At 40.8% G+C, this 25,515-nt stretch overlaps 1 long non-coding RNA gene across 1 annotated transcript in view; it reads right to left on the bottom strand.

Annotated features, from left to right (window-relative positions):
* Positions 1-556: 556 nt before the first annotated feature.
* The window catches only part of LOC115499181, a 153,449-nt gene continuing 128,490 nt past the window's right edge, over positions 557-25,515 (bottom strand). The window contains exons 2-3 of the long non-coding RNA XR_004344344.1: positions 13,146-13,279; positions 557-1,043 (exon numbers count right to left, since the gene is read on the bottom strand). This is a non-coding gene — a long non-coding RNA (uncharacterized LOC115499181). The remainder of the gene's footprint in view (positions 1,044-13,145; positions 13,280-25,515) is intronic.

Genomic DNA, 25,515 nt, shown 5'->3' with positions numbered 1-25,515 from the left:
GCCAGAATTGGCCTGTCATTTGCTAATCCCTGCCTTAGATTTATTAGACAAATTAGGACCCAAGAAGAGCATCTCTCGGAGGAAAAGGTTAAAAAAAAAAAAGGTGGATCCATCTTTGGTCAGAATGGTTGCTTTAGTAATCAGAACCTCATTCCTTGGTGGTGATTTTTTTTTTCATTTTTTAAAAATTTTATTTATTTTTGAGAGAGACAGAGTGTGAGCTGGGGAGGAGGAGAGAGAGGGAGACCCAGAATACAAAGCAGGCTCCAGACTCTGAGCTGTCAGCACAGAATCCGATGCGGGGCTCAAACCCACAAACTGTGAGATCATGACCTGAGTCGAATGCTTAACCCATTGAGCCACCCAAGTGCCCCCCTTGGTGGCAATTTTTAAAAAATTTATTAAAACTCCAAATATGATCTATGGCATCTCTTGAGACTATGTGAGGAAATAAAGTTGTTACATTTAATGATAGAATGGCTTTATTCATTTAAAAATATCTTTAATTCAAGACTTGCCATAGTCGTAATGTATTTAATGAGGAACAATTGCCAAGTATGAAAGTAAGGTTGTAGAAATCCACAGGGCAGAGTGGAGAAAGCCTGGAGGGAAATAAGAAAAGTCTTGCTGAACATGTGTAATGTAAATGTGCCACTGTCGTAGACAGAGTTCTTAATTTTTCAAATCATCATGGAATATTGTAGAAAAACCATCATTGTCCCAAAGCCTCAACAAAGGTTCCCTTTCTCATTCGTGTGCCCTCCAGCAACTAGAAAAGTCATTGAGCAGTGGGGCAAATAAAGAAGTCTGGAAAAAATTGATGGAAGATGAGAAAGCGCACCTAAGATTAGGTGCACTGATGTTCTGACAAAATCCTGGCCTTACCAAAAGAACTTGTTCCTGAGAAGCTCATGTGAGAACTCCACTGAATCACGAAGGCTTTGGGTAGATGGTGCCACCAGTTCAGCTTGTATGACAGAGCAACTTATCTGCCAAAGTCCATTGCACTTTTCCTCACTGAAATAATTAAACTTCGCCATGTCCTGGAGATTAGGAAGAAAAGTACTCTTTGTTTTACTGTGAAACCAACATCCAAAGAGATTCAGCTTTGGTTAGTAGCACAATCACTGCCATCATTCACAAAATGACTTTCATTTCTAGATGTGACAAGACAAGCAAAACTGAGGAAGTGGCCTCCTGGCCAACCTCACTTCCATGTCACTGATGCTCCTGCTCTATCCCTAATACAAAATCTCCTTTATATTTAAATCCTATCAAAATATCCCAAAGAGGTCAGGTGATAAACATTAACATGTCTTTGACTCCCAATTAGGTATTTATCTACATTTTTGTTTTTTTAATTTTTTTGAATTTTATTTAGAGAGAGAAAGATAGCGAGAGAGAGAGTGGGGGAGGGACAGAGAGATTGGGAGAGAGTCCCAAGCAGGGTCCACACTGTCACCACTCAGCCTGATGCTGGGCTCGAATTCATGAACCATGAGATTATGACCTGAGCTGAAATCAAGAGTCAAACACTTAACTGACTGAGCCATGCAGGTGCCCTTTATCTGCATTTTCAAAAAGGACTCTTAAAGCCCAAAGCATCACTACAGCTCTAGTATTGATTATTAATGGCAAAACCTCAAGCATCATGAGTGATAAAATGACTTTATTGGGCAAGGGAAATAGGTTCTTCTCAAACTAATGCTGACTAGTTTCCCAAACACTTAAGAAACAGTCTTTGTGGATTAAGACTGTAGTGGGTAACCAGCTGTCCATTCACCATATCAAATATGTTTCTCACAATTTTCACACAAATTGTTATGTCGTCATAAGCTATCCAGTGTGTTTGTTTAATTAAGTTTCTTTCTAAGCGTGTTTACAAAAAGCCTTACTCTCAAGAATCTGAAACAAAACAAGAACACACATCTTTTGGTTGCTCGTTCTATTTATTGTGTAATGCTAGATGCTGGGAACACTAAGAAATATAAGACATGGTTCCTGTGCTGAAGTAGTTTGCATGGTCAAAACAAACATAGTGCTACAAATCATTATTTGATCAGTATAAAATCCCCCCCAAAATGCAATAACATACTTACCAAATTACTCAGTTTTTTGTTTTATTTTGTTTTGTTTTCTGGTTTCCCACTGCATTTAGAATAAACACACAACATCTTAACAGAGCCTATGAAAACTCTTATCCTCTAGGTGACAGCCCTTTTCTCTGGCCATAAGTCCACTTGCTCTCTCTGTTTCCAGACCTGCTATCCATCTTTCAATGCCTTCTTCTTACCACACTCCCTCCTACCCCAGGGCATTTGAACAGAATTTTCCAAGCATGGAAGGTTCTTCACTCCACTCCCCCCACTAGATAATCCCTTTTTGTTATCAGCACTCACATTCCCACTCTGAATTATATGCTTTCATTGCCCCATATGCCTATCCTTGGTATTTTTCACTATAGCAAATCTTCTTTTCATTTCATAATTATTCTATTAATATATTCTCTTACCTCAAAGCTCCATGAAGGCAAGAATGATGTGTATTTTTAGTTTATCACTGAATCACTTATGATTAGTATATAATAGGGGTCCCCTAGATATGTGTCTGAATAAATGGTGAATGAATAAATGACTATCTGGACTTACAGAAATAAACTAATTCACATATTTTTTAATAATAATCATTTAATATATAGTTATTAAAAGTTGAAAGTTCACTCAGCTAATATTTATAAAATCCTTACCATGAACCTGGCACTCTGTTAGACACTGTAATATAAATACGAAGTCACTATCCCTCTCCAAGTTGCCTACTGAGAGAGACAGACAAGTAAACAGGTCATTACATTACCATATGTTATGGGTGAGAGAAATCCAAAGTACTATGAGAACACAGAGGCAAGAATTAACTCTGCCTGGGCATGCTGAGTAAGACTTCTAAAGAAGTGACATTTGAGCTCTTAAAGAAGAAATAGAAATGCAATGGGTAAACTAGTGAGAGAAGGCATTCCGTGCAGAAGATGTAATGCAAAAAAAGTCAAAAGATTTGAAGAGGTTGGGATAGGCATGGAAAGTAAATCATTTGGTACTGCTGTAACTGAGATGTGTGGGATAGGAATGCCTTAAAATGGGGTAGGGACTGTACACTCAGGTACAGTGATGAGGACATGAGAATCTGAGGTAAGAACAACCCGCCCTCATGGGACTGAATGGTAGTTGGTGGGAGGTACTGAACAGAGGCTGGAAAACGACTAAGAAAGAGAAAAATACCTCCATGGGAATGATGGAGGACGTTTGGGAATCAGGGAGCACCCTGACTCTAATCACATTTTCAAAGTCCTACTTCCTAGGGCAGTGTTTCCCACATGACCCAAATGATAACAATCATATGGCTATAAAAATATGCATTCTGGGGACATATTCCAACCCCTCTGATTCAGCATCCCCAAACGAAAAGACTGGAAATCTGAATATTGCGTCAACACCTCAGGTAAATCTTGACAAATATTTTCAAAGGGAACTTCTATTCCACCTTCAAGTAAGGCTCACCACTCTTCCTCAGCACTGTCCCTTGGCCTGTCAGGCATGTGGCTGTCCAAGAAATATGAACTTCAATTAACAACATAATGATCCATATTTCCAATTTAACAATAAAATATAACTAGTACAGGGAAAATACAAGTATAAACACATCATTGGGAGAATTACAGAGGCTACTGGAGAAAATTTTCAGCTAATTATGTATAAAAGAGATACTAGACTCTGTGCAGAAGGAAGAAAGCCCATGAACATCTTCCATTAGTGCAGTGTCTGTGGGTGATTTCTTGGGTCTCCAAATCCATTTGCTTCTCCCCAAGTGACTATCAATTAAACCACCAGTTCAGGCCCCAAGAACGGTGTGACCAAGTGCAGAACAACTTTTGTGCTTTCAACACTCAGTTGTTGGGTTTTTCACTGGCAGAGAATGGAGACAGAATACTTAACTACATGATGCAGCCTAGTCTGAGTGGATCACACACCTATGCTGGGGGAGAAAACAAACAGCTTTCTATGCTATTGAGGTATCAGTGTTGAGAACCTGAAGTGGCCATACACTGTAAGTGTCTGCATGGAAACCCTTCCTTTAGTCCACACATTTCCTGTGGCCAGCCGGGTCACTGCTTGACTATCCATGACTGCAGATGTAAATGGAAACTTGAACCATGTCTAATGGAAAGGTTTTGCCCTTCTTGGGATCCAGCTGGCTAACTGCCTCCCACCCCAGAACTCATTGAGCAAGACAAGGCAGTGGAACCTCTGGTGTATATAAAATTTCCTTCATGGTTTTAGTTAAGTAATCTCACATCACTATGCCCCATGTTCCCCACCCACAATTCATTGCAATGCTTTTTAACCTGCATCATATAATACTATAAAAATAAAAGATGTTGTTAAGAGTTTGCTTGACAGTATATCAAACTCATTTGTTGGCATCAAGCCACATTTTTAAACAATATTTCATTTTTAAGTAATCTCTACTCCCAACATGGGGCTCGAACTCACAACCCCGACATCAAGAGTCACATGCTCCACTGACTGAGTTAGCCAGGCACCCTGGTATCAAACCATATTTAAATGATAGCCTTTTGTTCCAGTGGGAAAATATGTACAATCTGTTGTTTTTGTTTTTTTTTTCATTTGTAAGCTGGATTCAGTGAAGCTGAATTTATAATAGGCACCCCATTTGAGACAACAGCAAATTGCAGGGAGGGGAAAGTTTGTGCAAAAGCAGACCTGAGAGGTAAATACTGCCAAGTCTGGATTTCATCTTTCTTCCCTAATGATACCTGAGATAAGACACGATGCTCTTCATAAAAGGTGACTCACTTTCTAAAATGTTGTACTGCTGACCTGGTAAAAGAGGTTTTGGATAAGGAAGCAATGACAGCTGGGAGGGGAACAGAGTAATTCCTGGGTGTCACTGAGCTGCAGACCAATTTCTACAAATACCAGAACCTGTACTCTGTAGGCCAAACAGTGTATTTAAATGAAGATGCCAAGGAGAGCTGGGTATTCCTTTGTCAACGGCCATCTCTAAATTTTACGGATATAATGTCCAGTCACAAAATGACCCATGGAGTTTCCCGAGATTTCTTGCCCTTTAGGCCACAGTGGAATTTTTCAAAGTATGTTTGCAATGGACAATGATAAGAATTATATTGAAATGATAAAATAGGAGGGTCATGTTTGGAACCCATGTATAGATGACACTTGTTTCATGACAAAAATGAAACTACAGGAAGTGAGGAAAGAATGGTTCACCATAATAAATGGTGCTGGAACACCTGGGCATCCACAGGGGGAAAATGATATTGCATCAGTGACATCAGATAAAAAAATAAATTACACTGTATATTTGACATCTTTCCATGTGTGATCTACGGACCACTTGCATTCAAGTCATTTGGGTGATTAAATATACAGATTCCCTAGACTACCTTAGACCTGCTGATTCTCTAGGCATGAGACCTAAGAATCTGCATTTTTTTTTTTTTTAAATCAAACTCCTCTAGATGATTTTAGCACACAAAAGCCTGAGATTCACCAGCAGAGTGTTTGGCAGTTAGGCAAACAACCATCTGAATCCAGGCAAATGAATTAATCTGTCTAAAAGCACTTTTCTTATCAGTAAAGTGGTGATAACACCAACCTCACAGGTAGGTTGTGATGATTACATGAGATGCTGTATACACAGCGCTTAGCACAGTCTTAGTTCACAGGGAACACTCAGTAAATGTTAAAGTTACTCCCCACGTCCAGTAAACCTACAAGAAGTGAAGTGTTTTCAGTCACTAACAAAAACTTTCAATTATAAAATTATAGTTTAGTACTGGTAATATGTACATAAAGGAGATTTATCAAGTGTATTAACAGGTAAGTAGTGAGTATTTGCTCTTGAGAACTTATTTGGAGGAAGTGCTTAGAGAACATAGCTATACATTCATATCCCCCTAGCTAAGCAGCCCATGCTCCCTGTAAATGCTCTAGGGAAGAATCTGTTGTGTGCCTCTCTCCTAGCTTCTGGGGGCACCTGGCAATTCTTGGCGTTCCTTGATTGTAGCTACATCACTCACGCTAGCCTCTGACTCCATTATCACGTAGCCTTCTTCCCTCTGTGTCACCTCTTCCCATAAGAACACCAGTCCTTGGATTAAGGGCTCACCCGAATCCAGGATGTTCCTCTAATTAATTACGTTTCCAAAGACCCTATTTCTCAATACTCACACTCTGAAGTGGATATGAATCTGGGGGAGGCACTATTCAACCCCAGCCTCATCTCAGTAGAGTATAGCTTTAGGAGGAGAAGGTGACAAGGCAGGGGATGGGAGCAAAGACAGAAATGGCTGCACACACTCAAGTGCTCAGTGTTGCCTTCCCACATTTCTACCTCCACCAACAGGACCCACGTATCCACAAGTACAGGAGGTACAGGCCCAAGGTACTTTTAGGGGCCCAAGAAAAATGTTTCAATCCCTTAAAATCTAAAAAAATAAATACATATAATCCAACCTGGATTACATGTATATTTATATTGACACAGTCATAAAATATTTTTTTAATATTTTAATTCTTAACATTTTGGGCAAAAATGCCTAGGGCATGCAAAAATCACAATGCAGCCCTGTTCACTGATGTCCATGCTCACACTCTCCACCTGAAATTTCCCTCCTCTTTACCAGGAAGAGGACTCACCTTACCCTTCAGGACTCCATTGATGAGTCAGTGCCTCAGGGAACATTCCTTGACAACCACCCTATCTCCCCTCCACTCCATCCCCTCCGCAGCCCTCCCCACCCCTGTCCCCAGTAGCCACACCTACCTTGGTCACGTACTCCTCACATGCATAGCTCTATCATTCCACATCCACACTGCACAATTACCTGTTCTGTGGAGTTGCTCAGAGACTAAATATCACCTGTCACTGTGTGGCAGATGCTACTGCTCCTCCACGCACATCCCCTTTGTCATCGCAGTGCCCTCATCCCCTAGATGGCATGGGTACTGGCCACTAAGGCTCAACCTCAAGTCTCCCACAGGAAATGTCCTCGCCTCACAGAAGCATCTGGAGGTGCTTGGGAGTCTACACCAGCCTCTGCTCCCACTCACCCCCAGGGTGGTCCATAGCCAATCGGGTGTAACAGCCCTGCTCCTTTCCACCCCCCACCTTTCCAGCATTCCCTCAGTTTACCGCTTGCAGAAGACTTCCCACCTCAATCTCTGCTTCTAGGGAACAGGACCTAAGACACTTTGTATCTCCCCGACAGGCATTAATATCTGGCAAAAATTCTCTAATAAACACATTGAACAAATGATGAATGAACAAATGAAGTAGTAAATGTTAGAAAGACAATGGAAGAAAGCATCAAAGACTTACCCAGGCCTCCAGGAGGGCTGAACTGATCATGAAAGAACTGCAGTCCTCGATAAACTAAAAACTTGAGCACAGGAAGACAAGATAGGGTGTAGCTTCCAGAATGGCAGCACAAGAAGGTTCCGTACAAAAACTGGAGAAGGGTCTAACAATTAGACCTGAAGAACAGTGCCTACTCTGTGCCAGCAAATCACTCACACAAACAGACTGAGACGATACTAAGACATCAAAACTGGCACAGGTTTCCTTAAATTCTCTCAGACTTGATTGGCCCCAGAGTTGAGAATGAGATGACTTTGCAAACATGGACTCTGAGGCTGGTCCTGATGAATTTTTGTGAACAATGAGCTGTTGGTAAATAGGTTGCCTTTGAAGACCTGATACCTCATGATAGTGCCCTGGCGACCCTAAAAGTGTGATCTTCTGGAGCCAGCGTTCAACAAGCTGGAAAGATGAGAGAGAGTCCCATGGCATGGAATTTCCATCACAGATGAGGTTCTTTGTAATTTAAGTGGCTCCTCTCTACCTTTACAGCAGTTTGGGAGCTGAGCAGATGGCAGGGGAGGGCTTGACTAAGTGGTGAAGTTTCAGCTGCAAAAGGCAATTCCTAGAATGACAATTCAGAAACTCATTTCCCCTAACACTTATCATATTGGCAGAGGGTTCGTGAATCTTTTTAGGAAAATGAGAAGGAAGCGGTGCATCAGAATAAGGCATCCCCTGTTTGGTCAGGTTATGTGGAAGCAAACACTACCGAATCCGATTCTTCTCTTGTGTTTGCTATTCCCAAGGAAGGGGACCAGACTTGTTTGTAAATTAAATAATACTGAAAAGGCTAAAGCTCGGGGTCTGCAATGTAACAAACCTCCAGCACACGGAGCAACTGCTGAATGCATTCTGAAGCCCAGTGTATGATAGTTTCAGCTGAGCTGTTCCAACCCTAGCTGGCATTACAGATCCCTGTAGCTTCTAGTTGTATCTTATAAAGAAACAGGGAGGTTGTAGAAAGAGCCTAATCTGGACTCAAATCCTGCCTCTGATACTAAATAACTATATGATCTTGAACAAATTACTTTTCCTTGCTGAGCCTGTCTCACAAATGTAAACCTGGGGTGGAGGTTGGGGAGGGGATAATAGCAATCTCAAAGGATTGTTGTAAGAATTCCATGTGATGATGTGTATGAAAGTCACTGGCAGATAGTAGACCTTAGAGTGGTAGCAGTTGTTTTTGTTTTATTTCTATCTTGCCTAGCTCGTCAGAAGTTTATGTCAAAATCACTGTCATGCTTTCAAAGTATTTCTGTTCTGGCTCACCTATAACTTTTCCTTTATCTTCAAGCAACTCTAATATTAAAATATTTAAGGGGTGCCTGGGAGGCTCAATCCATTAAGCATCTGACCTCAGCTCAGGTCATGATCTCGGAGTTTGTGAGTTTGAGCCCCACATCGGGCTTTGTGCTGACAGTTTGGGCCTGGAGCCTTCTTCCGATTCTGTGTCACCCTCTCTCTCTGCCCCTCCCCTGCTTGTGCTCTGTCTCTCTCTCTCTCTTTCAAAAATAAATAAATATTTAAAAAATTAAAATATTTAAGAAAAAATATTTCTTTTCCTTTAAATTCCATAGCTCTTCTTCTGTGTGCATGAGGCAGTAAGGTTCAGTTTTGGGGGTTTTAGTTTTGGGTGTTTACAATGTGTACATAACAAATCATCAATGTATTGGATATTCAGAAGCTATACATGCATTGTCTTCTAATGAGGACTGTTTTAATTCAGTTTAAATTACTCAAATGTAACAAAAGTGTTATCAGTGGAGATTATTCCTATGACAAATCAAATAAAAGCTATTTAACTGGTTTTAAAAATTAACACAATTTACTGGCTCCCTATAACCAGATGGTCTACAGGACTTTTCATGGCTTGGTCCAGGCACGGTTTGGTCCAGACTCTGGCTCAGTTTTTCTGCAGTTTTTTTCAGTTCTGTCTGCCTTCAAAAGTTAGCTTTGTTCTTGGGTGGGCCTTATAAAATGGCTGCCAGCAACATTGAAGGAGATTCTGTATTCATATCCAAAGGACAGAGCAAAGGCCAAGGTCAGTTTTTATGACCATCATACAAAAGTTGCAAGATTTGCTCTGAGTGAACTACCCTGACACACTCTCTGTGCTAGGGAAATACTGTGCTCCAATTGGCTTAAACTCCTATCCATCACTATGACGAGGAAATGGGATTATTCTCAGTGGCTTAGACCAAGCAGGACCCTCCTCTGGATCTGAAGATAAGATTCATCTCTACTAAACATCATGGTTGTCACTCAAGGAAAATGAAATGGATATTAGAGGAACAAAATCAGTTATTGCTACAATTAAAAAAATAATTTTTTGAAGTTTATTTATTCATTTTGAGAGAGACAGAGACAGCACAAGTCAGGGAGGGGCAGAGAGAGAGGGAGAGAGAGAATCCCAAGCAGGCTCCAGGCTCTGAGCTGTCAGCACAGAGCCAGAGAGAGGGCTGGAACCCACAAAGCTGCCAGACCATGACCTAAGCCAAAACCAAAAGTCAGATGCTTAACCGACTGAGCCACCCAGGCACCCCCTAAAAAAATAATATTTTAGCAGCTTAGTACAGTGTTCCTAAATTCCTATTTTTTTTTAAGTTATGACTAATTTCACTACACTGAACTCCTTCCAAATAAAATCTCATACTTAGGGGCACCTGGGTGGCTCAGTCAATTAAGCGTCTGGCTCTTGCAGATCGTGAGTTTGAGCCCCACATGGGCTCTGTGCTGCACGCTGCTGGTGCAGAACCTGCTTGGGATTCTCTCTCTCTGCCCCTCCCCAGCTGGTGCACACACTCTACCTCTCTCCCTCTCTCCCTCTCCCTCTCTCTCTCTCTCTCATATATATATGAGAGAGAGAGAGAGAGAGAGAGAGAGAGATCCACAATACTTCAGCATCCAAGGCAATGTTAGAGTCTAGTAATACAAGGCAAGTCATTAGCAAGAATTTCAGGACATCTAGATTAGGGGTCTTATTTTTTGGGTTTTTTTTTCTCTCCCTCTATTTTCTCACTAAGTTTTTCTTTTTCTCACTTTCTTCCTTCCATCTGTATTCCTCTTGTTCTTAATATGCCTTTTAATATATGTAAACATAACAAGATATGAGACTGGACATCTCACAAAGGTAAATCCCTCAAAGGTAAATTTATATGCAGAGATGAGAGGGATGTTCTCACCCACTTGGAGCCACTGGAAGGCTTTTCAAGTGAACCATTGATAAGACCAGCACCTGCCAGAAAGGAGATTCGTATCTTACTCCCAAGTTGGATGTTTACAAAATTCCACAGTTTGGAGTGTGAGGGGACAGGGAAAAAAGGAATGAGTGGAAAAGGAGATATTGTCCATCTTTGTCACTGCTGAACCCCAAGTTTCCAGTCAGAATTGAGCTGAGGAGAGGGTAAAGAGCTTGAGGGAAGTTTTAAAATTGCATGCAGTACGGAAGTCTGAGTTTTTGTCTGTTTGTTTTAGGTCGAACTAGGTTTTCTTTTTTTTTTTTTTTAATTTTATTTATTTATTTATTTATTTTTATTTATTTTTTGAGAGACAGAGACTGAGCATGAGCATGGGAGGGCCAGAGAGAGGGAGACACAGAATCCGAAGCAGGCTCCAGGCTCTGAGCTGTCAGCACAGAGCCCGACGCAGGGCTCCAACTCACTAGCTGTGAGATCAGGACCTGAGCCAAAGTCAGAGGCTTAACCGACTGAGCCACCCAGCTGCCCCCAAACTAGGTTTTCTAATACCTAAAAATATAACTCTCCAACAACAGCCAAATGCCTCTGCCTGAGCTGTTTTCCAGAGGCGAGGGAAAAAAAAGCCCTAAAGAACATTGTTAGCTGTCAGTACATTTTTTAAATGTTTTACATTACAACATTAAGAAAAAAGCCGCATCCTAATTGTACCCCCACTGAATGCAGTTTATTTAATAAACTTACTATCTGAATGAAAAGCATCATAGATGTATCTTCAATGTGCTTTCTGTGAATGTAAATAACTCATCAGTGGGGTCCTGCAGGAAACAGAATGTTCCAAGAGCAACTGAGGAATTAATAAAGATGTGGGTGGGGTGAGGGACAGCACCTGATCAAAGATGGCACATGGGAGCTTCCAACAATAGGAAACACCCCCAGGCCTGCAGGGAGAAAGGAAGGGGGTGACTGCCTGAGCCCAGAAAGGGATAGAGTGAGCTGATGCCTTGGGCATCAGCAGGAAAGGAAACCTTTTTCACCCAGACAGGTGAAAAGCTTGCCGAGATTGGCAAATGGCAAATACTCAGCACATGTAATATATTTCCATTGGTAATTCTGGCAAATATAATTGTAATTGATATATGGAGTATTCAAATTACTTCAAACTGGTGATAAAGTAGAATTTCCCCGTTGAGTCTCTTGGCAAAAATGGAATTCTATTCCTCAAGGAGAAAAAATTAACCTCAGGCCAATGAAATCGGCCTTAAGAGTACAGAAAATGTATTTAAACATAAATACTATTCATCTAAAATGAATATAGATAATCATATGATAAAAATTAATCACCAAAAGGGGCGCCTGGGTGGCTCAGTCGGTTAAGCGGCCGACTTCGGCTCAGGTCATGATCTCGCGGTGAGTTCAAGCCCTGCGTTGGGCTCTGTGCTGACAGCTCAGAGCCTGGAGCCTGTTTCAGATTCTGTGTCTCCCTCTCTCTGACCTTCCCCTGTTCGTGCTCTCTCTCTGCCTCAAAAATAAATAAACATTAAAAAAAAATTAAAAAAAAATAATCACCAAAAGAAATCTGGAAATAATGCTGAAAATGAGCACTGAAGAAAACAGTGATGCTATGGGAGATCATAGAGGCCACAAGCCTCTGAGCCACTTTACCCACACTGACATGTCTGCACAGATCATTAAAGCACCATCTCTGCTAACATCTTTGCTACAACGGGCCCTCAGTGGTATATTTTCTGACATTTGCCATCTAAAACCACCATGATCATCTATACTCCTAGGAAAACAAAGTTTTGTCCTTCTCGGCCTTTTCCCCCTTTGGAGCCTTTTGCTATGATTCTCTGCCTTCTTATCTTGGTGAATTTATTTTAAAAATCTTTTTTGAATTTTTATTTTTGAGAGAGAAGAGACAGAGTGTGAGCAGGGGAGGGCAGAGAGAGAGGGAGAGGGAGACACAGAATCCAAAGCAGGCTCCAGGCTCTGAGCTGGCAGCACAGAGCCCGATGTAGGGCTCAAACCCACGAGCAGCGAGATCATGACCTGAGCCAAAGTTGGACACTTAACCAACTAAGCCACCCAGGTGCCCCTTACCTTGGTTAATTTAAAGTGGGTCAACTAAACTTTACACATCTTTGTCCTTTCTCGCTGATGAAATAGGGAAGCGAGATTTGTTCAACTCTTTCCCTGGACCTACCCCTCCAGTTGGTTCCTACATTCTAACCATGCAGATCTCTTTCTCTTTCTAAATACAAACACAAAGAACTTTGTGTTCTTCCATTGCTCTGGAAAACTTTCTTCCCTGTCCCCAACACATACACACACACACACATACACACACCCTCCCACACCCTTTCCATCCAAGGTAATCAAGATCCAGTTTAAATGCCATCTCTTCTCCCAGCCCCCGACTAATCTCACTCCCTACCACACCCCACTCCCAGTCTGGCCAACAGAATTAAATATCTTTTCTCTTCCGTTCACCTGGTACTTAGTCCCCAAGCTTCAGAGTGGTCTTTATCACCTATGCTACAAGTAGCTCTTTTGTTGACCATCTTCCCATTAGAACGTTAATCTCTGTGTCTCCAGTGGCAGATGGAGGAGGTTTGTAATTCATGCTGAAAGAAAGAGAAAAATATCTGGAAAGTTTTTCAAGACATCTTTAAGGTTTTATACCCAATAGAAGTAACCCCTGTTTCTTCCCCTCTGCTCCATAGGTAGGGCTACAAGGAGATAGATGACAGATATCTGGGCTTTCCAGTTGGACACTGGCTTCCCACTTGACCCAGAAATTAGATCAAGGACATCTCAAAATCCTTTTATTTATTTTTTTATAAAGTTTATTTATTTATTTTTGAGAGAGACAGAGCACAAGCACGAGTGGGGGAGGGTCAGAGAGAGGGAAAGAGAGAGAATCCCAAGCAGGCTCTGCATTGTCAGCACGGAGCCCAATGTGGAGCTCAAACTTAAAAACTGTGTGAGATTATGACCTATGGTGAAACCAAGCGTTGGACGCTCAGCTGACTGCGCCACCCAGTTGCCCCTCAAAATCCCTGTAAAACAAATACAAGAACAACATGTAGTAAATTAAAACCCCCGTTTGCTACTTAGTTTTTAGCCAAGTTCTATGCATCAAGTTGCCTTTAAATGAGAGGTGGCTGTTTATTATATCTTCCTGTTTATTAAGGAGCAATGAGGTGGCTGTGTCTACATAATGGGTTGTTGCTACAACACATTTACACAGTTATAAATAAAGCAAACTGCAAAAAGATTAGCAATGGAAGATCTGAGATTTTATTTGTTTTCATGAGGACTCTTCCAGTTGCTTCACGCTTAATGGCAAAGTCATGACTGTACCCTAAGGTCTATTTACACTAGTCTAAGCAGCCATCACCAGCCCCATTAATGCGGCAGCAAGCTCTGTGGGGCTGCTCACAGACCAGGGAGGAGAATGATGTCACTTTGCTTTTAATAGACACAATTCTTAAGTCTTTGAGTTTTCTTTGCAGTCAGTAAAGACAGACCCCAAGTGCAGGAAGAGGAGTTTCTGACTGTGAACTTTCAAGAGTCCCCTTCCGGCCCACCCCTCCCCTTGAGTCATGTTCACGAAGCACATTACACGGGTTACTCAGGTACAGTAAGTTCCTATTATTTGCAACCCATTGTTCTCTAAAACTGCTTGGTAAACTAGAAAAGACTTTAAAATTTTATTTGTTTTCCTGCCTGAGGTGGGAACATTCCTCCTCCATCTGCAGTTATCAGAACACAGATCATAACTACCCACCGGTGAGGATAAACTTACCCTGATTTCTAAAGCAACATACTGGGGTGGAAAGAACATAGTATTTAGAAAACCTAAGACTTGGGTCTACATTCTGGCTATATTTCCAGGGCAAGGACAACGGTCAGGTGAGCACTCACTCGCAGGGGCTTCCTGTCGACACCCACTGTCCATTACAACCTCGGTAATATTTTTTTTTTTAGGGTAAATTTGTATACCATAAAATTAACCATTTTGAAGTGTACCTTTCAGTGGCATTTAGTATGTCACAATGCAGTGCAACCACCACCTCTATCTAGTTCCCAACGTTTAAGCAGTCACACACACCCCAATCCTCCTTCCCCCAGCCCCTGGCAACCACCAAGAGTTTTTCTATCTCTAGGATTTAACTATTCTGATTACAACCAGTGTGCTTTTGAGTAGTAGTCCTAATACCTAATTTACCTTGTGGCAAGACACAATTTGAAGAGTTTTACGTGTATTAACTCAATTAATCCTCACAAAAAACCAACAAAATAGACACAAATAGCCCCAGGTGATTCTCTAATTATTATTTCTTCATCTGTAAAACAAAGAAAATAGCAATATTCTAACAATAATTTGCTAAGTATATTTATGTGAGAAGCATTGTTCTAGGCCAGGAATAGCAAATAAGATTCATCTCTAACCAAATGGGAGTGACTTCCTGTAGGACAGTGGGAGAGAGATTGTTAAGAAGACTCATGGGACAGAGAATAATCATTGACTTGTGATGTCTGTCATCAACAGAGGACTGGGTTAAGTATCATACAGAACAGAGATTTGCCTTCCCTCCTGGGTGAGGGCAAAAATAAATAAATGAAATGCAGATTCTGCCTCAGTTGGGATGGGAAGGAAGCATCATCCATATGAACACAGTGATAATGTGAAAACCACTTGCAGGGTATTAAGAGCAGAGATGTTGGAATTCAAAACAAACAATAAGGAGCATGTTCAAATCTCAACTCTGCAACTCTTGAAAAGGGTAATATTTTGAAAATTATTTAACCTTTCTTGTTCCCATTTCCCTCTTTTGTAAAATGGATAAATAAATCAAACTCCTAGAGTTCTGGTGGGAACAGCATGGGATAATGCAAGTAAACTGCTAAGCCCAGCATCTAAGAGCTTAATAAGTGGTAAGAAAATAAAAAGTATATATATAAAGAGAAAATGTGTATGTATCTGTGTATGTGTGTATGTATCAAAGTACATTTATGTATATACATACACATTCTCTCCTTTTTATGGGACATACAATGGACTGAAAGGAAGAATCAAGTCTACTTGCAAGAAGTCAGAAAAGCCTCATAAAAGAGGAGGCCCTTAGGATGATACTTGAGAGAACAGACCCACATGCCTGCCTCACCCTGTTGCTTTGAGGACTTGGTGACATCATTTATTTAAAGCATTTAGCACAATGCCTGCAGTCCACAAATGTAAACTGAATATAAATGTTTTGGTTCATGGCTTTATTATTCCATTGTGACCCTCTGAATCAGTCAGGGTTCTTGATGGCAAACAGCAGAAACCACCTCCGGCTAACCTAAGCAGAAGAGAAATTTCTAAGGCGGGTCTCAGGGAGCTCAATGCATCAACAGGAAGCAGGCTCAGAGCAGAGGTGGGAACCAAGGGAGGCCAGGCAGCTGAGGACACAGCCAGGGCCAGTTCCCAGGGGCAGCCTGGCTAGGCTGATACCATGCACCCCACGGCTCTGGACACTCAGCTCTGCTGCTGTCAGCAAGAGTGATTCTCAGTGTCCCTGAGGCTTAATACCACTCCCTCAGGATGTATAACACCCCTGGTGAGAGAGCCCATTGGCTGACTGGGTCTGTTGACACCTCAGCTGCGGCCAGTGTCATCAAGAGAAGCTAGCTGGCCTCCTCAACTTCCACAGTGAGAAGCAGGGCCCATTTTCCTACCGAGAGTCACACGGCAGCGCCTGTTTTAGCAATACAAGGGGGATTGGATGCAGGGTGTCAAAAGACTTTCACAGCCGTACCTTGAAGAACACTGTTTTGACGTAGCAGAAAACCCTGTACCAAAAATGTAGTAGAAAAGCATCATAAACCCTAGAAATTTTGCTTCAAAGCATAAGATATTTAAAAATCAAGATATTCAGGTCATGTTTAGGTGTTCTGTGCCAAAGACTTGCTATACAGTAGGCAATCAATAAAAAATAGTGAAGTAAACGCAAAGAGCATCAGTAACTGTGTGATTAATATTCATCACAAAACATGATTTCTTCAAATCTTTAAAAACTGCTCTAAAACGTTAATTTCTCAGTTTGAACTCATATACGGGCCGATTTGAGATGTGGGAAGATTAGTTCTGCTCTCTTTACCCCCATTAACAAATTTAAGAAATGTTTTTATCTGATGTGAGTGTGAGCATCTGGAAAGTAGTCAGAGGGGAACGTAGGCATCGGAGTCGATAACAAAAGCTGGTTGTTAAAAGTTAGTTGATAATGGATTAGCAAGAGATCATTCTGATGCTCCTAAAAGATCTGCTCTGAGATTTCCAGGAACTACACAGACCTTTAGACAGAAGGCAGGAGCCAGAGAAGAGAACAATTACTTCAGTGGAAAAATTGGCCTCTTACCACGGGTACTGAACCATGTCCAACTCTCTCTCATAACAAATAAACCCTCCCTCTACATCTGCCCCTGAAGGACCTGCCCTACTTCCCTCCCCTCCACTGTCCTAACCTTCTTCATAGTTGCTTGGATTTGATTTTCTATTTCCTCACCTCCTACTCACTCCCCAGCCCACTGCAGTGTGACTTCCGGCCACACCACTCCACTGAACTGTCACTTGTCAAAGGTTACCAATAATTGCCTCATAGATAAACCTAGCGGACACCTTTCCATCTTTGTCTTCTTTGGTGTCACATCGGCTATGGATGATGCTAACTTCCTCTCAGAAACATTCTCTTTACTCAACTGTCCTAACTCAATAGTCTCATGGTTTGCTTCCTGTGTATATTTAAGTGTAATACATTGTCTCGGATTTTACAAAGGCACCCAAAACTCCCAAACTGAACGCACAATCTTTCTCTGCAGGTACATTTCCCCAATGTCCTCCTTTAAAATGAATGCCTCCCATTGGCATGGGTGCCAAAGCAAAGACTCTGTGCCATCTTTGAATCCTCCTTCTCTGTCAGTACTGAATCTTTCAGCCCACCACAAATCAGTCAGGCAGTGCTGATATTACAGCTCCTAAATAGTTCTCTAATACTTTGACTTTTCTGCATCCTTTCTGAAACTACCCTCCTCCAAGAAACCAACTAAATAACTGGATGAACTTAATGATCCTGTGCCTCCGAGCCTCAATTTCCTGGTTTGTAAAATGAGACACTTAGAATGAACACCAAGTTTCTTCCTTTTCTACATTCTGTGATTATTAGAGTTTAATACCAGGGAGGGCCTCAGGGCGAAATAAATTCCAGTGCTCTGGGAGACCATCTCACTTTCTCTATTTAACTTAAATACTGGGAGCCAAGATTGTGTTTTGTATCCTCCCATAGCACTACCCTTACGGACAATCTCAGGGTCTTCCAGGCAACTTACATAATAAGGCACTTCTTCTCAAGTAGGGATCTGCCTTATGCCACATTTTGAGCTGTAGAAGATAGTTTCGAATGAGATTCTAATGTTGGTGATGATTTCTCTACTTGGTTTATTACTTGGTCTGACAGCTCCTTGAAAAGAATAAGATAAAGCTCCTATTCCTTGAAAATGGCTATATGGGGGGAAAAAGTCCCAGGTAAAGCTTGAGTCCACCTTTGTTGACCAGCCCTTGAGTTTAAGTTTTAAAACCTGGTTAACAAGGTTGATGGGAGATTGGAGGGGTGGGATGCAGTGATGAAGTTTGGTTGATTTTCAGCAGTAGTAAGGTTAAAATGAAAGCTTTATAAAAGAGTAAAGGATTTATTTAGGCCAGTTCTCTCTATGCAAAAGAAATTAAAAACCATAAGAAGATGGAAAAAGTTAAGCAACACAATATGGCAGATTCTACTAATGAGTGTAATGGACAGCCCTTTTAATGGGAGAGAAAGTAGACTGCAAACATTGTTCTAAAATTATAGGTTCCAGCTACTCTAGCTGGTAATCTGGTGTCCAGATTTGTAAAGGCTCATTAAAATGTATCATCAAAAAGCAGTATTTTCTGGAAGAATCTCAGTCCCCATAAAAAGCATTGTCCTGGGGATTCTTACCATAACTCACCAAAGGAGAAATCTACCTGCCCTTTGCAGAGCTGAGATGTGAATGGAACACCAAGTAAAAATGACATGGAATCAGAACAGGGTTGGAAAAGGAGGGCCATCACCAAATTGCAATGTGTGGTCCCCATGGAAAACACAAAGCAGCCTGGAGTGAGGTAAGGAGAACCAAGCAGGAAAAACATAAAAAATTAATGGAGGAAAGATCAAGCTTGCAACTTCATTCTCAGGCTTCACAAGTTCCACTTGTCCTTTCCAACCCATGAGAGAGAGTCATACTCAGGATGACTCCACTAATCATGTGGCCTTGAGTGCCTCAGCATACATCATTTAAGTCATTTAAAAGGATAACTGCAAATTAAATTAGTTCATCCTAATTATGCAAAAATGATAAATCCAAATAAGCAAGGTAATTCACTTCCAAATTAAAAAAATTTTTCAATCACTTGGCATCTCAAATCAAAGCAAATGGGTTATGTTACCAATTATATCAATTTGACTCTTAAATTTAAATACATAAACATATGATGAACCAAATTAAAATTCTGATTTGATATGCACTTAACTTATTAACATTTGTACAAGGGTAGAGAACCACATTCAAGATGTGAAACAGGGTCATGTCCTTGAAAAACAAAGAAGGCGGTCACAGAAATACTTTTGTGAGAATCTAGCAACAGAATGAGTCCCCCAAATCTACTAAACAAGTTATCCCACAGGAAAAGTAGAGTAGATCACGCTAGTAAAGGCAACACTATGGAAACTTGGGAAATACTGATCAAGGGAAATACTCAAGAACTAAAAATACTCAGTTTTAGGAAACAGTATGGTAACATGTTAAGTTTCAACACAGTTGCACTTATGAGCACGGGACTTTCATAGAAATGAAAAGAAAGAGACATGAAATATGTGCTGTTAGGCATTACTAAATACTTTCAAATACAGTACAGCATTGGAAACTAGGAATCAGAGACCTTAGATAACTTGCCCTCGATTACACAGTGATAAATGACAGCGCTAGGACTCAAACTCCATCTTCTGAGCACACCTCAGAGTAATTATTGTCACGTTATCCTGAATCAGTACTCAAAATGTGATAGTGTTTAAAATATTTACTTCAATATTTCCTAAGATTTCTGATCAAGGTCGATTCAGATTCCAATCTCAAGGCTAATGAGTTTTCAGAAGGAAAAAATACATGAAAAATATACATGCATTCTGGGTGGCCTTATGAATCTTTCAAACATTTGATAAAGCGTTCTTTATGTCTCATATAAGGATGAAAGAATTATCTAGTGCTACATGTGTAGCACAACAAAGTGTAGCGTCTTAAAACAGTTATTTAATCCTGTCTCTTGTTATTTTGTGGGTTGACTGGGATTGACTGGGAACTTCTTACTTAGGATCTCCTAGGATGTGCAGTCAGATGTCAGCTGGGGCTACAATTCTCTGTAGCTCAGTTGGGCTGGACGTCAAGATGGTTCGTTCATATGGTTGGCAAGGGATGCCGGCTATCACCTTATTTGGGGCTGGCAACTGGAGCGTCTCCAGGTGGCTTGGTCTTCTCTCAAAGTGGTGACTGGGTTGCAAAAGGGAGCTTCCCACAGGTAAATGTTCCAAAAGGCCCAGGCTTCTTACAACCTCGTCTCAGAAGTCCTAAAAAGTCACTCCCAGAGCATCCTATTGGTCGAGCCAGTCACTAAGGCCTAGAGGTAGGGATTTAAACTCCACCTTGTGATATGAAGAACATCATGACCTAAAGGAATGGAAGAACACTACCCATCACACCTTCTTCTTCTGCCTCTTAGCATCTCTACTTTACCAACCGACTTAGAAGGGGGAATGTATAATAAAATGACAATAACATAAGTCGTTTTGTTGTATTTTCTCTCTTTGGCTCTGTCCCTTTCTCTGAAAAGAGCACTTCTTGAATATAACTGAAAGTTTTTCTATGTCCTTTTTCCAATCTACTCTTTTTTCCTTATCACTTTTCCTGTCTTTTCTTTCCTTCTTTCTAACTGAACATAAAAAGTATTTTAAAATTTTTGTTAAGCAGCAACATATTCTAATTAGTTAGTAAATCTTATGGTTCATGTCTATCCATATCTCCCATTTGATATCTGCCTGACTGACTCAGTTGTTATCTGTTAGGAAAAAAAAAAAAAGCTAATGCAGGCAAAGGAAAAAAGAGAGGGAAAAAAATGGTAAAGAAAAAGATTATCAAGGGAAGAAGGAAAATATAAATGGTGAGGAAAATAAATCAAGAGGACTGAACAATATTAAGCCCAAGTGGCTTGAAAAGACAAAGAAGGTGGGGTGCCTGGGCGGCTCAGTCAGTTCAGCATCTAACTTCGTTCAGCTCAGGTCACTATCTCACAGTTTGTGAGTTCGACCCCCACATCAGGCTCTGTGCTGACAGCTCAGAGCCTGGATCCTGCTTTGGATTCTGCGTCTCCATCTCTGTCTTTCTCTCTCTCTCTCTCTCTCTCTCTCTCTCTCTCGGCCCTTCCCCTGCTCATGCTCTGTCTCTCTCTGTCCTTTAAAAATAAACGTTAAAAAAATAAGTACGTAAAAATTAAAAAAAAAAAAAGAAAAAAAAACACAAAGAAGACAAATTCTCCCCTAAATGCTGCATCCACCCCTTCCTTTTGGATCCATCATTGCCATCACCAGCCTTATCCAACCTTATTTCTTAGTGCCTGAATTATTGCTGTTAACATCTAACCTAATCTCACTGCCTACAGTCTTCATCCCCTTAGGTTTTCGTCATGGTGCTCCCAGTTAAAAAACACACACACACACACACACACACACACACACACAAAACAAACAAAAAACACTAAATGACTTCTATGGATAATGTCCAATATAAGCATTTTAAGGATTTTTGTAATCTGACCCAACCTCCCTTGCCAACCTTGTTTCTCATGAAACTATTCATTCAGCCAGAGCACTCTATTCACTATATCCAAAAACACAGAAATATGAGGCCAGATCTCACTATATATAATATCACCATAAAAGTATGAAATCTGAATCAGAGACAAAACCATTATATTTCCCAAAGCGGTGGCAACATCCTAAGCTTATAATTATCATACTTGGGGTCCAGGTTGCTTCATGCAAATACAGCCTTCTCACTTTTGCCTTCTGTCCTTTACTCCAGCTGGTCCCATCCCTGGAAGCTTTCCCTACTGCTGTCTTCCCAAATCCTATCTCACCGGGACTCATGGACTCCTGTTCTTCATGCAAAAGGACATTAACTGATTGATTGGGAAGAAGAGTGACTAGCTGGATTATTCTGGACCCAAAGTACTTGGTTAACACAACAGCATCTGCTTTGATTCTCTGGGGAGACCCAGTTGGCTAAGTTCCATTTCAGCTTCTACTCTGTGTATTTGTTCAGTACACAGTAGTTTAAAGAACCACTTTATCCCAGTTTGGTAGATAATTCAACTGGCATCCAATCATTTGATTTGCCAGAATTACAAATACCAATTATAGAAACAGTTAAAAAAAACCCACCACTGCTAATATTATAACTCTTCGGGAAACTGATATAAATGAGATTTTAAAAGAAAGATATTTGAAGATAATGATGGGTGTAGCACATGATCAAACACATTTTGTGGTGAGAGGTTATTGTCAGGTATAATTAAGGCTGTAAATACCATTTTGAATTTTTTTAAATGTTTATTTTTGAGAGAGACATTGCATGAACAGGAAAGGGGCAGAAAGAAAGGGAAACACAGAATCTGAAGCAAGCTCCAGGCTCCGAGCTGTCAGCACAGAGTCCAACGTGTGGCTCGAACTCACGAACTGCGAGATCATGACCTGAGCCGAAGTCGGACACCCAACCATCTGAGCCACCCAGGCACCCCTATAGATACCATTTTGAAAGTACAGACTTTAGTCGGGGAGGGAAAGAGACTTTTGAAGCAAAGTACAAATTAGGAATAATTACAATGATGATCATGGAATAATAACATCCATTCTATGATGAGCTCAGTATCCTTTAAAATCCCATTGCGTCCAGGAAAGCATTTGTATGAGACCAAAGGCAGCTTTGGGAAGAATACCTTTGAAATATGAAAGAGTAGAGTGACTGGTGGTAAGCAAACATAAAAGTGCACTAGGTAAATGTCTTCATCACCAATAGAAATTGTGCACTGCAAAATATCTTAGGAAAACAAACTAGTTTTCTTTTTCACATCCAATGCTGAATGTGCATGCACTTGCTCTTTTTGTTTTTTAATTTATTTTTCCTTCAAAACTGGGTAAAATGAAACCTTTTAGGGGAGCTTATAAAGGTGGTAAAATTATAAAGAAAAGTAAAGAAAAGATTATTATATCAGATAGGAGAGAGAAGGCTCCTGGGGTGGTATCAAAGTTGCTTTACCTGTAGTTCTACAGGTGCTCACTTCATTCTATTTGTTTATGTTTTATGCATTCTGTTGTTTATGACTATGTTATGTAGAAAACCACTGATAGTAATAAAATGTTCAGCTTCTACAGCTCATAGGTGTCTGTTACTGTTGTAACCAGTGCTTTGCTCACATTCCCTTTAGCCCAAATGAAGCTGGTTGCACATTAAGAGATGACTTCTTGTTTTCCAGAAGAAATAGTGAACCTGGTCTGGCCCTTTGGGATATTTCAAAACAGTGTTTTTGTGTTGGCCTAAGAAGATATCTTAAGCCAAGGATGAGGCTTTATACTTTGTTTTAAAGTAACTGATATAATGCTACATAACTAGTACATGCTCATTCATTCACTTGACAGATATTTATTGATTTACCTATCAACTGACTCCCTGGAAAGCCAGAGAAGTTTGCCAAAAATATGGTTAAATGGCATTTGATAAGTGCTATAAAGACCGTGGAGTTTCAGCAAATTCTCCTGACTATCAAAGTTATTTTGGGTAATGGATATCACTCTCATTCCCACCGAAGACTGACAAAAAGGATACTAGAGGAAGACTGACTGGTTAGAAGGTGGACACTTAATGAAAATTAAAATAGAAAGAGTCAGAGACAGGAAGGAATGAAAAAAAAGAGAGGAAGGGGTACCTGGGCTAGCTCAGTTGGTAGAGCATGTGACTCTTGATCTCAGGGTAGTGAGTTCACACCCCGTATTGGGTATGGAGTTTACTTTAAAAAATAAATAAATAAAAACATGAAAGAAAGAAAGAAAGAAAGAAAGAAAGAAAGAAAGTAAGAAAGAAGAAAGTAAAGAAAAGAAAAGAAAAGAAAAGAAAAGAAAAGAAAAAAGAAGGGAGAAAGAGAGAGAGAGAGAAAGAAGGAAAGGAATAAGGAGGCAGAGATTGTACAACCAGCAAGCCCTTGGTGCCATAAACAGTTTAGTCAAGCCAGATATTCTTTCTGTTTCCTTGCTTGATTTTTGTTTGATCCTTCCTCTCATGCATACCCCCATTTAGAGGAGTCAAGCCCAGCACGGATGCCAATGACACAGGTCAAAGCCAGAAAAGGGTCCTGGAATCAAAACTTGGCTGCATAGGGTCAAAACTTCTGAGCAGCCAGAAGTAGAAAGAGCCAGAAGATAAACATAACCCCTTTTCAAAGGAGCACCAAAAGCAAAAAGTGGGAAAGCCAAAATTACTCATCAATTCCAAAACGGGTAAGCACAGAGCCAGAAGCTAGGAGGAGAAGGGGAGTCAAGAAAGCCAAACACCAGGTAAAAAGAGAAACAAAAACATGAAAAGGAAAAAAAAAAAAAGGCAAAGTGAAATAAAGGATCCAAGACAATAATTGGGAACCATTCCTTGGGGTTTGATACTGTATTTGTTGATTATGGGTTAGCTTAATTTAAGAGCACAGGATCTGAGCAGGTACCTTCCCTCCTTATGATTCTATCTCCCACCTACTGACAGTCCATTATCAACAAGACATTAAAAACACTTACTAAACAGGGGGGTCTGGGCGGCTTAGTTGGTTAAGCATCCGACTTCGGCTCAGGTCATGATCTCATAGTTCATGTGTTTGAGTCCAGTATTGGGCTCTGTGCCGACAGCTCAGAGCCTGGAGCCTGCTTCAGATTCTGTGTCTCCCTCTCTCTCTGCCCCTCCCCCACTCATACTCTGTCTCTCTCTCTCCTTCAAAAATAAACATTTAAAAATTTCAAAAAAAAAAAACCAGTAAACAAAGTTTGAAAGCCACTTACGCAGTCCAGCTAATGAACCAACTTTGCCTTGACTAATTTGATCATGAGGATGACCACATATTCTGAGGACAGTTGTCCCTACATTCTCTCACTGACTACTTTGGGAAACAGAGCACTTGAAGAAATGGTATATTTAAATAAATTAATTGAGGATTGAGCAGCCTGAGACACTGGGAAGGTGGAATGCTTTACGTTCCTGCAGAAAGTTTACTGAGCATTTACTATGTCCCATATTGCATGCTCACCCAAAATACTTTATATAATATAGTAATATCATGTCCCAGTGTACTTAACATTTTAAAATCTCTCCATTTAGGGGCACCTGGGTGGCTCAGTCAGTTAAGCATCCGACTTCGGCTCAAGTCATGATCTCATGGTTCCTGAGTTTGAGCCCCAGGTCGGGCTCTGTGCTGCGCCTGGGTGGCTCAGTCGGTTGAGTGTATGACTTGGTCTCAGGTCATGATCTCGCAGTTCACAGGTTCAAGCCCTGCGTCAGGCTCTGTGCTGACAGCTCAGAGCCTGGAGCCTGCTTCAGATTCTGTGTCTCCCTCTCTCTCTGCTCCTCCCACACCTGCACTCTGTCTCTGTCTCTCAAAAAATAAACATTAAAAAAATTTTTTTAAATTCCTCCATTTAGTCAAAATCAATGAGATTTTTTT

This window comes from Lynx canadensis, chromosome D4 (assembly GCF_007474595.2).
Source record: "Lynx canadensis isolate LIC74 chromosome D4, mLynCan4.pri.v2, whole genome shotgun sequence".
Taxonomy (NCBI): Eukaryota; Metazoa; Chordata; class Mammalia; order Carnivora; family Felidae; genus Lynx; species Lynx canadensis.
Note: the sequence above shows the minus strand (reverse complement) of the source record. Positions and strands in the feature narration are given on the sequence as shown.